Source organism: Odocoileus virginianus, chromosome 26 (assembly GCF_023699985.2).
Source record: "Odocoileus virginianus isolate 20LAN1187 ecotype Illinois chromosome 26, Ovbor_1.2, whole genome shotgun sequence".
Classification (NCBI taxonomy): Eukaryota; Metazoa; Chordata; class Mammalia; order Artiodactyla; family Cervidae; genus Odocoileus; species Odocoileus virginianus.
Window position 1 is genome coordinate 9966575 of NC_069699.1, and position 12020 is coordinate 9978594.

A 12020-nucleotide genomic window follows, 5' to 3' on the forward strand; every position below is an offset into this window, starting at 1 on the left:
ATTAAAGGACCCTTATCAGGTACTCTTCACTAGCATATGTACAACAAAACTGAATGAAATTGAATTTTGAAAAGATTGCTGACCCCAAATGACACCCACACCAAGGTGAAAGGAAGACAATACCAGTGGAAAAACAGCTGACAAAAACCACTACAATATTGTAAAGTAATTAGCCTCCAACTAATAAAAATAAATGGAAAAAAAAAAAAACAAAACAGCTGACCTTAAACATCTGGACCAGGCCTGTAAGAACTATCCAACTAACCCAATAGCACTGTTTACCAAATGTTTGCCTCCCTATCAAAATGGAAAGTTACTGTTTTACTTCTGACCCCAATATTCAGGGTGAAAAAAAAAAATCTCTGGTGAAGATGCCACAGAGTCTTAACTGTTCATGATGTATCAGTGCTTGTTTTATGTGTCTTGCCAAAAGCGTATGTACAGTGCTTGTGTGACAGTTAGTACCAGTGATGAACTGTACAGCCTACAAAGCATTTCCCCAGTAGCATAGCTCTGAGCTTGTTTGTGATATCTGACTAGTTTTCCCCAAAAGTGGAGAACTAGGCAAAAAAAAAAAAAAAAAAAGAGGCCTAGCACCACGGGACATAAATGGACCCCGAGCAGGCACCTGAGCCACCCTGGAAGCTTTGGAGAAACATATTTTCAGCAGTGTTTATGGAAACAGCTGCAATCGGACGGGGAACATGGTGAAGGACGTTTTCACGTGTTGAGGTATGGGGAAATCATTCTGGCTTGCACAGGATTGAATTTGAACTTTGGGCTGATGAAAACAGGCTGTCTGTGGCCTGTTAAACATGTGTTGTACATCTGCTTTAGCCATTTAAAAAATTTACATTAAAAAACTAAATAACTGTGGTTCAGGTATCCACAATGGGAACTAGGTGGCCATTAGGGACGTGGGTTCAGACGCGTTTCTATATTCCTGGAAACGTGAATACTTAAGGATAATCAGCCATTTTCAAAACAATACCTGATAGCCACTCCCAAATACAGCCTTATGGTCTCAAGGTCTTATAATCAGGAAACCTTCCTCCTGCCTAAGAAACAGAAATAACAAACGAGAAAGCTCAAGCTACCGTGTGTGCTGAGCCGCTCGGCTGTGTCCCACTCTTTGCGACCCCGCGGATGGTAGCTCACCAGGCTCCTCTCTCCATGGAATTTTCCAGGCAAGAATACTGGAGTGGGTTGCCATTTCCTTCTGCAGGAGATCTTCGAGCCTGCAGCTCCTGCAGGAGCAGGCAGATTCTTTACTGCTGGGCCACCTGGGAAGCTCCAGCTCAAGCTATAGCCTCCCAGGAAAAGGCTACTTGGTTACTAAACATATATAAAAAGGAAACACTTCAAAAATTACTTTGTTTGACAACTAAAATAGGAGGGCTCTTTTGGAAAACACTACAAAGGTGTGTTTTAACCATTGTCTTCATTGTATTGTTGCCATCCAGTTGCTAAGTCATGTCTGAATCTTTGTGACCCCATCAATGGCAGCATGCCAGACTCCTCTTTCATTGTCTCTTGGAGTTTGCTCAAATTCACGTCCATTGAATCAGTGATACTTTCTAACCATCTGATTTTCTGTTGACCTCTTCTTTTGCCTTCAGTCTTTGCCAGCATCAGGGTCTTTTTCACTGAGTCGGCTCTGCGCATCAGGTGGGCCGAAGTATTGGCCCATCACTCCTTCCAATGAATACTCAGGGTTGATTTCTTGTAGGACTGACTAGTTTGATCGCCTTGCATTTCAAGGAACTCACAAGAGCTCCAGCACCACAATTCAAAAGCATCAATTCTTCAGTGCTCGGCCTTCTTTATGGTCTCACTCTCATATTGTACATGACTACTGGAAAAATCATAGCTTTGACTATATGGGCCTCTGTCAGCAAAGTGATGTCTCTTCTTGTTTAGTATGCTATCTAGGTTTGTCATAGCTTACCTTCCAAGGAGCAAACATCTTTTAATTTCATGGCTTCAGTCACTGTAGTGATCTTCATTGTAATACATCCAATACTTTCCAAATGTTTGTCTAGGTGCTATGGCAAAGCAATTTAAAACAGAGGTAATATTTTCTTTTTTTCTTTTAGGCTTTTTTTTTTTAATTAGTTGGAGGCTAATTACTTTACATCATTACAGTAGTTTTTGTTATACATTGAAATGAATTAGCCATGGATTTACATGTATTCCCTATCCCAGTCCCCCCTCCCACCTCCCTCTCCACCCGATCCCTCTGGGTCTTCCCAGTGCACCAGGCCCGAGGTAATATTTTCTTAACACAAAATATTGATGCTGAGCTTGGAAATTAAGATTATTTTAACTCTGTGTCCATTCCCTAAATTAGGCAGGATCATTCCCCTCTTCCAACAACACAAGAGAAGACTCTACACATGGACATCACCAGATGGTCAACACCAAAATCAGATTGATTATATTCTTTGCAGCCAAAGATGGAGAAGCTCTATACAGTCAGCAAAAACAAGACCAAGAGGTGACTTTGGCTCAGATCATGAACCCCTTATTGCCAAAATCAGACTTAAATTGAAGAATGTAGGGAAAACCACTTGACCATTCAGGTATGACCTAAATCAAATCCCTTACAATTATACAGTGAAAGTGACACACAGATTCAAGGGATTAGATCTGACAGAGTGCCTGAAGAACTATGGACGGAGGTTTGTGACATTGAACAGGAGGCAGTGATCAAGACCATCCCCAAGAAAAAGAAATGCAAAAAGGCAAAATGGTTGCGTGAGGAGGCCTTACGAATAGCTGAGAAGAGAAGTGAAAGGCAAGGAGAAAAGGAAAGATATTCCCATTTGAATGCAGAGTTCCAAAAAATAGCAAGGAGAGATAAGAAAGCCTTCCTCAGTGATCAGTGCAAAGAAATAGAGGAAGAGAACAGAATGGGAAAGACTAGAGATCTCTTCAAGAAAAGTAGAGATATCAAGGGAACATTTCATGCAAAGATGGGCTCAATAAAGGACAGAAATGGTATGGACCTAACAGAAGCAGAAGATATTCAGAAGAGGTGGCAAGAAGACACAGAAGAACTGTACAAAAAAGATCTTCACGACCCAGATAATCACAATGGTGTGATCACTCACCTAGAGCCAGACATCCTGGAATGTGAAGTCAAGTGGGCCTTAGGAAGCATCACTACAAACAAAGCTAGTGGAGGGGATGGAATTCCAGTTGAGCTATTTCAAATCCTAAAAGATGATGCTGTGAAAGTGCTGCACTCAATATGCCAGCAAATTTGGAAAACTCAGCAGTGGCCACAGGACTGGAAAAGGTCAGTTTTCATTCCAATTCCAAAGAAAGGCAATCCCAAAGAATGCTCAAACTACCACACAATTGCACTCATCTCACACGCTAGCAAAGTAATGCTCAAAATTCTCCAAGCCAGGCTTCAGCAGTATGTGAACCAAGAACGTCCAGATGTTCAGGCTGGATTAAGGAAAGGCAGAGGAACCAGAGATCAAATTGCCAACATCTACTGGATCATCGAAAAAGCTAGAGAGTTCCAGAAAAACATCTATTTCTGCTTTATTGTCTATGCCAAAGCCTTTGACTGTATGGATCACAATAAAATGTGGAAAATTCTGAAAGAGATGGGAATACCAGACCACCTGACCTGCCTCTTGAGAAACCTGTCTGCAGGTCAGGAAGCAACAGTTAGAACTGGATATGGGGCAACAGACTGGTTCCAAATAGGAAAAGGAGTATGTCAAGGCTGTATATTGTCACCCTGCTTATTTAACTTTTATGCAGAGTACATCTCCCAAGTTTATGGTTAACCTCTCAATCTAAAACTTTTGCTCCCTTTCGTATTCTGCATCTCTTCCTCATCAAGCCTGAGGAATATCAAAGAAACGGGGAACCTGAAACTGTGTGCAAGCCCCTGTGTCTTGAAGTAAAATGCTGGCCCAAGAGTTAATGCTTGGTCCTCTTTCTGTCATCTTTCCCTGCCGCCAGAATGGTGTGCATGAATGTCCTGGCTGATGCTCTCGAGTATCAACAATGCCGTAAAGAAAGGCAAACACCAGGTCCTTATTAGGCCGTGCTTCAAAGTCATCGTCAGGTTTCTAACTGTGATGATGAAGCACGGTTACATTGGCAAATTTGAGATCACTGATGATCAACAGGGCTGGGCAAATTGTTGTGAACTTCACAGGCAGGCTAAGTAAGTGTGATCAGCCCCAGGTTTGATGTGCAACTAAAAGATCTAGAAAAATGGCAGAATAACCTGCTCCCATCCCGTCAGTTTGGTTTCCTTGTACTGACCACCTCAGCTGGCATCATGAACCATGGAGAAGCAAGACAAAAACACAGGAGGGAAAACCCTTGGATTCTTTTTCTAGGGATGTAATACATACAAATAAAATGCCTCAGAGGACAAAAAAAAAGTTAATGATTGGAAAATGTGAAGATGTTGAAATGAAGAATAGCTGTCGCACTGGGTAACTGGAAACGACTTAGACTATAGTTCAGTCACGTGGCAGAATCACTTGACTCACAGTTCCCTGAAGATACACAGAAAGGTCTGACACTCATTCCTGAATTGTTTTTACAGTAATGAGACCCCTTCCAGGTGAAAACTGGTGACCACAAGAACAGACTTTAGACAGAAGGTTGATGAAGCTTGAAATCTCACCTTGATGCTAACTAATCCGAGACTTGTCTGTAAGCTGTTCACGCCTGCTCCTTGGACAGTATAAAACTCCCTACCCCCTCCAGCGTGGATCTTACAGTCTTGAGGACATGAGCCCTCTGTGGTCCCCTCTGCCTGGCAGAGCAATAAAAGCTGTGCTCTTTTGTGCCTTACCCAATACTCTTGTCTCCACCTTTCCATCCCATATGAGTGAATGGATGCTAGGTTTCAACAAGAGTATGATTTACTTGGAAATCATCTAAGTTTCTGCAAAAGCATGATTTCATTCTCTTTTATGGTTGAGTAATAGTCCATACATATATGTAATCATTGTTTTCTATCAAAGGATAGTTCATTTACATTGTTGTTTCTTTGAGTGGAATCAACTTGATTCAGTTATGTATAATCATGTGTCTTTTTTAGATTGTACTCCCATGTGGCTTAGGACAGAGTGTTGAGTAGAAGTCCCTGTCCTATCCAGTAATGCCTGGTTCATTATCCGTTCTGTCACATGTACATACATTCATGTATAAGCATTATATATAGTATGTACAGTGTATATATATGACACTAATATGTGTGTTTTAATCCCAACCTACTAAGTTTTCTCTAGATAGATAGATCAATACCTAATCTGTATCTCTCTAGGTAGCTGTCTATAGATTAATCCATATATCTGTATTTATATCTATATATCTACATCAGTATCTATATCTGTCTATCCAACTATGTTTTCAACTGTCCAGCTATCTGTTTATACCTTTCTATATCGATATCTATAGATCTAGGTCTGTATCTCTATATTCAGCTATCAGTTTCTCTATATTTGTATCTTTGTCAGTCTCTCTAGCTATCCACAGATCTATGTATTTATGTTTTTGTTTAGTTGCTAAGTTACGTCTGACTCTTTTGCCACCCTGTGGACTGTAGCCCGCCAGGCTTCTCTGTCCTTTGGATTTCCGTGGCAAGAATACTGGAGTGGGTTGCCATTTCCTTCTGCCTATATTTATATCCTTCTATCCAGCTATCTCCGCTCTATATCTACCTATGTTTATATATATATATGTGTACACACATGTATGTACACCCAGTTATCTATATATCTATGTGTCAATCTATGTTTATATCTATCTACTAACTATATATCTGTTAATTTATATCAAACTAAAAGGGCTTTGGGACGTCACCCTGTCTCTGCGTCTCCTGGTGCTGGGCATGCCAGTTCTGGCCGCCTGCTTTCCAGTCACCTCACCATCCTCCCACGAGCGCTCCAGCTGTGTCCTCTGGCAGGACCTGGCGTGGTGTGGGGGGTGAAGGGTACCGGCGAAGGATGATGGCTCTCAGCCCTGGCCCTCTGTGTTCTGTCTGTCTGCACTCTACTTCACCACTCAGGATCCCAGCTTTGCCTGGGGCTCAGCGTGCCCCACTGCCCAGGAGGCGGCATCAAGAAATGTCACCGTCTTTGGGAACCACTGTTGGAAAGCCATAGCCTCAGGGGATCTCCTGGGCGGAGACCTGCGGGGTTCAAATGATGCCAGCCCTAGGGCCCTAGATACACCACCGAGGCTGCTAAGACAAGAATGGGGCTGAACTGCACAAGCCAAGTGCCATCAAGAGGGAAACTTTCCTCACACTTAAAAATCAGCAGGAAAAGAGAAATCAGTGGAGATTTGTCAGCGTCATTACCCCTTAGAAAAATGGAAACCAAAACTGCAGTGAGGTGGTCTCTAGCACTGGTCAGCGGGGGGTCTCGAAACAGTAAGGGGTTGAGCCAGGGGAGGACAAGCGGGAATCTCCATTTCCAAGTAGATGGAAGGCAGATGCCTAAAAGTCACTCGAAAACACAGTACACCGCATCATTTCAAAATGCAAAAGACCTCTAACCACGGGGTCCTGGAATCCCTTTCTGGGGACTACATCTGGAGAAAACTATCCTTCCTACAGACACGTGCACCCCAGCGTGGCTTGCGCCGCCACTGACAGTAACCAGGGGGCGGAATGCAAAAATGTCCATCGTGCACGTGAATGGACTCGAGCAATGCTTCAGGTGTGCAAACGGCTGTGACTCAGCAGAGAGAGAAGAAAACCATGAGGTCAGGAGTGGATGGACCTGCAGAGGATCACAGGGACCCATGGAAGTCACACTGAATCAAATTCCATATGTGACTGCTTCTAGGTGGAATCAAATACAAATGAACTGGTCTCCCAGACTTGGAAAATACACCTAGAGTAACCTGCAGGAAATCTGGGGTGGCAGGGGAGGAAATAACCAAAGTGGCAGGGATTCGAGTACATAAAGTTACAGTGACATAGGTAGAACGAGGAAGACATGGCTGGGTACATACAGAGCTGGAGAGATAGTGATGGACTGTAGCCCACCAGGCTCCTCCATCCATGGGATTCTCCAGGCAAGAGTACTGGAGTGGGTTGCCATTTCCTTCTCCAGGGGATCTTCCCAACCTAGGGATCGAACCCAGGTCTCCCGCATTGCAGGCAGACGCTTTACCCTCTGAGCCACCAGGGAAGCCCTAAATTTTATTTGTTGCTCGTGCCACATAGCATGTGGGATTAGTTTCCCAAGCAGGGATTGAACCCACACCCCCTGCATTGGAAACCAGAGTCTTAACCACTGGGCCACCAGGGGAGTGCTGATAGTTAATGCATTAATGAGAAGGCAGTGGCACCCCACTCCAGTACTCTTGCCTGGAAAATCCCATGGACGGAGGAGCCCGGTAGGCTGCAGTCCATGGGTTCGCGAAGAGTCGGACTTGACTGAGCGACTTCACTTTCACTTTTCTGCATTGGAGAAGGAAATGGCAACCCGCTCCAGTGTTCTCACCTGGAGAATCCCAGGGATGGGGTTGCAGAGAGTTGGACACGACTGAAGTGACTTAGCAGTAGCAGTAACATACATTAATACTTCCTAGCAGGATATAGGGATACCAGGATAGAGTGACACAGACATAAATATGAATACAGATGCAAAGATAATCTAGCTGCACAGGTGGAGAGACTTTTACCCAGAGAGAGTCATGCATACACAGCTGGCAGAGAGGTCATAGATGTGAATCCAGAGTGATCCATAAAGAGAGCTGCATCTACAGAGCACATGGACCAATAAATACATGGGAAGAGTAGATAAGGTATAGAAATAGATATCAATATAGATTGACAGGTATATTGATACACAGCTGGCTGGAAAGAGGTACAGTGGAGATAAATACATAAATGTATGGATAGATAGGTGGATACCTGGAAGGAGATAGTTTGATCAAATATATAGGTGTAGATACAGAACAACAGAGAGCTGGGCCTAGAAATAGCCAGAGAGATATAAATATTGACTGAGATATATATTGACACAGAGCTGTAGAGAGTTCGAAGAGATTAGAGCTACAATCAGAGAGAGAGCTGTGTCTATTAAAAGCAAAAGAGGTCCAGTTAGAACTAAAGATGTAAAGTTAGAGCTGGAACATTGGGGAGCTGAAAAGAGAGACATACACATGAATAAATACATACATCAAGAGTTGGATCGAGAGTTCAAAAGAGATTAACCAGGTATATAGACAGATACAGAGCCGGCCAGGTGAATGTGCATATCATTGTACAGAGACATCAACACAAAGATGGATGAAAAGGTGCATACAGACTGGGCAGTTCAGGTAGGTACACAGACAGATCTGGAGACAGCTGCAGAGAAACAGCTAGAAACACAGAGAGGTAGGTAGTGCCATAGCTGGAAAGCTGGATAGCAAGAGAGCTGCGTGATAATTTGTAAAGAGGAATCTAGGGATACAGGAGAGAGAGGTACAAGGGCAGCATAATGAACTGGGGCATACCGCAAACAGAGAACTCGACTCAACTCTCTCTCAAGCTGCAGGAAAGATGTTCAGAAACACTGATGCACGTGGAGAAGCGAATCCAGTGGCTGTGCCGCAGTCACCAGTAAACAGGCCGTGAGCAGCAGAGAATGAATGCAACCGTCTGCTCTGTAGCCCTCGTCAGACAGGTTGATCTGGGGCGGGGGTCCATCCCGGGGCCGAGCAGGCGTGGGTCTCGAGGGCGGACAGTGGAGCGGCGAGTCATCTGGGCAGGAGGCGTGTGCCAAGGAGCCCTCCCTTGGATCTCGCGGTCCTGGGCCCTCTGCACGGGACAACAACGTGGGGATCCCAGGGGCCTCCATGCCTACACCACCAGGCCTGTGGCCCTCAACACACGGCGCACACTCTGGGCTGGAAGGGCCCTGAATCGCCACCCTGTCTCCACGTCTCCTGTGGCCAGGCGTACCGATTCTGGCCGCCTCCTTTCCAGTCACCTCCGCATCCTCCCATGACCGCTTCAGCAGAGCCCTTTGGCAAGACCTGGAATGGGTGTGTGTGTGCGGGGGGGTGAAGGGTAATGTTGAAGACTCTCAACCCTTGGCCCTCCGTGGCTTCTCTCTCTCTGCACCACCTCCCAGGACCCCAGCTGTGACTAGGGCTCAGCGTGCCCCAGTTCCCAGGAGGGGGCCTTCTTGTGAAATGTCGCCGTCTTGTGGCCAGTTTGGGAACTACAGTTGGAAAGCCTGTGCCTCAGGGTATCTCCTGGGCAAAGGCCTGCGGAGTTCTACCTGCTCCCAGAGCTAGATGCAGGATGAACAGGGCCAAATTTTAGAAGCTGTTTTCCACCAAGAGCATAATATATTCACACTAAAAAACAAAAACAAACAAAAACACCCCTGGAAATTTTTTTCAACATCATCATCAATTAGAGAAATGGAAACCCAAAGGGATAGTGAGGTGTCATCTAGCACTGGTCAACAGGCAGTCTATGAGAAATAAATGATCGAGGGGGATGGAGAAAATGGAACTGTCATTTTTTTCATAAAGGGAATGCAGATGGCTAAAAGTCACTCAAAAAAGCAATAAGCAGCTTCCTTTCAAAACTGAAAACATAGTAACCAGGAGATACTGAAATACATTTCTGGGGCTCTATCTGGAGAAAACCATTCTTCCAAATGGCACGTGCACCCCAACGCTCCATGCTCTGCTGTTTACAAGAAGCAAGGCATGAAACCTATGAAAAAGTCCTTGGACACATACATATACTTTGACAGGACTGGGTATACATATGCAGTGGATATTACTCAGCTAAAAGATAAGAGTGAAGTCTCCCAGTAGTAGCAACATTGATAAACTGCAGAAGATCACACTGATCCACGTATTCACAGAAAGACTAACGATATATGCCACAGCTTTGAGACAGAATCCAACATGAATACAGATGATCTACTTTATCAAACAGCAACCTACGCCCAGACAGGAAACAAACTTAGAGTTACCTAAGGGAAGTATACAGTCAGCAAAAACAAGACGGGAGCTGACTGGCTCAGCTCATGAACTCCTGATTGCCAAATTCAGACTTAAATGGAAGAAAGTAGGGGAAACCACTAGAGCATTCAGGTATGACCTAAATCAAATCCATTATGACTACACAGTGGAAGTGAGGAATAGACCGAAGGGACTAGACCTGATAGACAGAGTGCCTGATGAACTACGGACGGAGGTTCATGACACTGTACAGGAGACAGGGATCAAGACTATCCCCAAGAAAAAGAAATGCAAAAAGGCAAAATGGTTGTCTGAGGAGGCCTTACAAATAGCTGTGAAAAGAAGAAAATTGAAAAGCGAAGGAGAAAAGGAAAGATATTCCCATTTGAATGCAGAGTTCTAAAGAATAGCCAGGAGAGATAAGAAAGCCTTCCTTAGTGATCAATGCAAAGAAATAGAGGAAAACAACAGAATGGGAAAGACTAGAGATCTCTTCAAGAAAATTAGAGATACCAAGGGAACATTCCATGCAAAGATGGGTTCGATAAAGGACCGAAATGGTAGGGACCTAACAGAAGCAGAAGATATTAAGAAGAGGTGGCAAGAATACACAGGAGAACTATACAAAAAAGATCTTCATGACCCAGATAATCACAATGGTGTGATCACTCACCTAGAGCCAGACATCCTGGAATGTGAAGTCAAGTGGGCCTTAGGAAGCATCACTACGAACAAAGCTAGTGGAGGGGATGGAATTCCAGTTGAGCTATTTCAAATCCTGAAAGATGATGCTGTGAAAGTGCTGCACTCAATATGCCAGCAAATTTGGAAAACTCAGCAGTGGCCACAGGACTGGAAAAGGTCAGTTTTCATTCCAATCCCAAAGAAAGGCAATCCCAAACAATGCTCAAACTACTGCACAATTGCACTCATCTCACACACTAGTAAAGTAATGCTCAAAATTCTCCAAGCCAGGCTTCAGCAGTATGTGAACCGTCAACTTCCAGATGTTCAAGCTGGATTTAGAAAAGGCAGAGGAACCAGAGATCAAATTGCCAACATCCAATGGATCATCGAAAAAGCAAGAGAGTTCCAGAAAAACATCTATTTCTGTTTTACCTATGCCAAAGCCTTTGACAGTGTGGATCACAATAAACTGTGGAAAATTCTGAAAGAGATGGGAATGCTAGACCACCTGACCTGCTTCTTGAGAAACCTGTATGCAACAGGTTAGAACTGGACATGGAACAGCAGACTGGTTCCAAATAGGAAAAGGAGTACGTCAAGGCTGTATATTGTCACCCTGCTTATTTAACTTATATGCAAAGTACATCATGAGAAACGCTGGGCTGGAAGAAGCACAAGCTGGAATCAAGATTGCTGGGAGAAATAGCAATAACCTCAGATATGCAGATGACACCACCCTTATGGCAGAAAGTGAAGAAGAACTAAAAAGCCTCTTGGTGAAAGTGAAAGAGGAGAGTGAAAAAGTTGGCTTACAGCTCAACATTCAGAAAATTAAGATCATGGCATCTGGTCCCATCACTTCATGGGAAATAGATGGGGAAACAGTGGAAACAGTATCAGACTTTATTTTTGGGGGCTCCAAAATCACTGCAGATGGTGACTGCAGGCATGAAATTAAAAGACGCTTACTCCTTGGAAGGAAAGTTATGACCAACCTAGACAGCATATTAAAAAGTAGAGACATTACTTTGCCAACAAAGGTCCATCTAGTCAAGGCTGTGGTTTTTCCAGTGGTCATGTATGGATGTGAGAGTTGGACTGTGAAGAAAGCTGAGCACCGAAGAATTGATGCTTTTGAACTGTGGTGTTGGAGAAGACTCTTGAGAGTCCCTTGGACTGCAAGGAGATCCAACCAGTCCATCCTAAAGGAGATCAGTCCTGGGTGTTCATTGGAGGGATTGATGTTGAAGCTGAAACTCCAATACTTTGGCCACCTCATGCAAAGAGTTGGTTGACTCATTGGAAAAGACCCTGATGTTGGGAGGGGTTGGGGGCAGGAGGAGAAGGGGATGACAGAGGATGAG

At 44.2% G+C, this 12020-nt stretch overlaps 1 pseudogene; it reads left to right on the top strand.

The window, feature by feature from the left end:
- On the top strand, nt 1-5219 carry LOC139031203 (small ribosomal subunit protein uS8-like; annotated as a pseudogene).
- The last annotated feature ends 6801 nt before the right edge of the window (nt 5220-12020 follow it).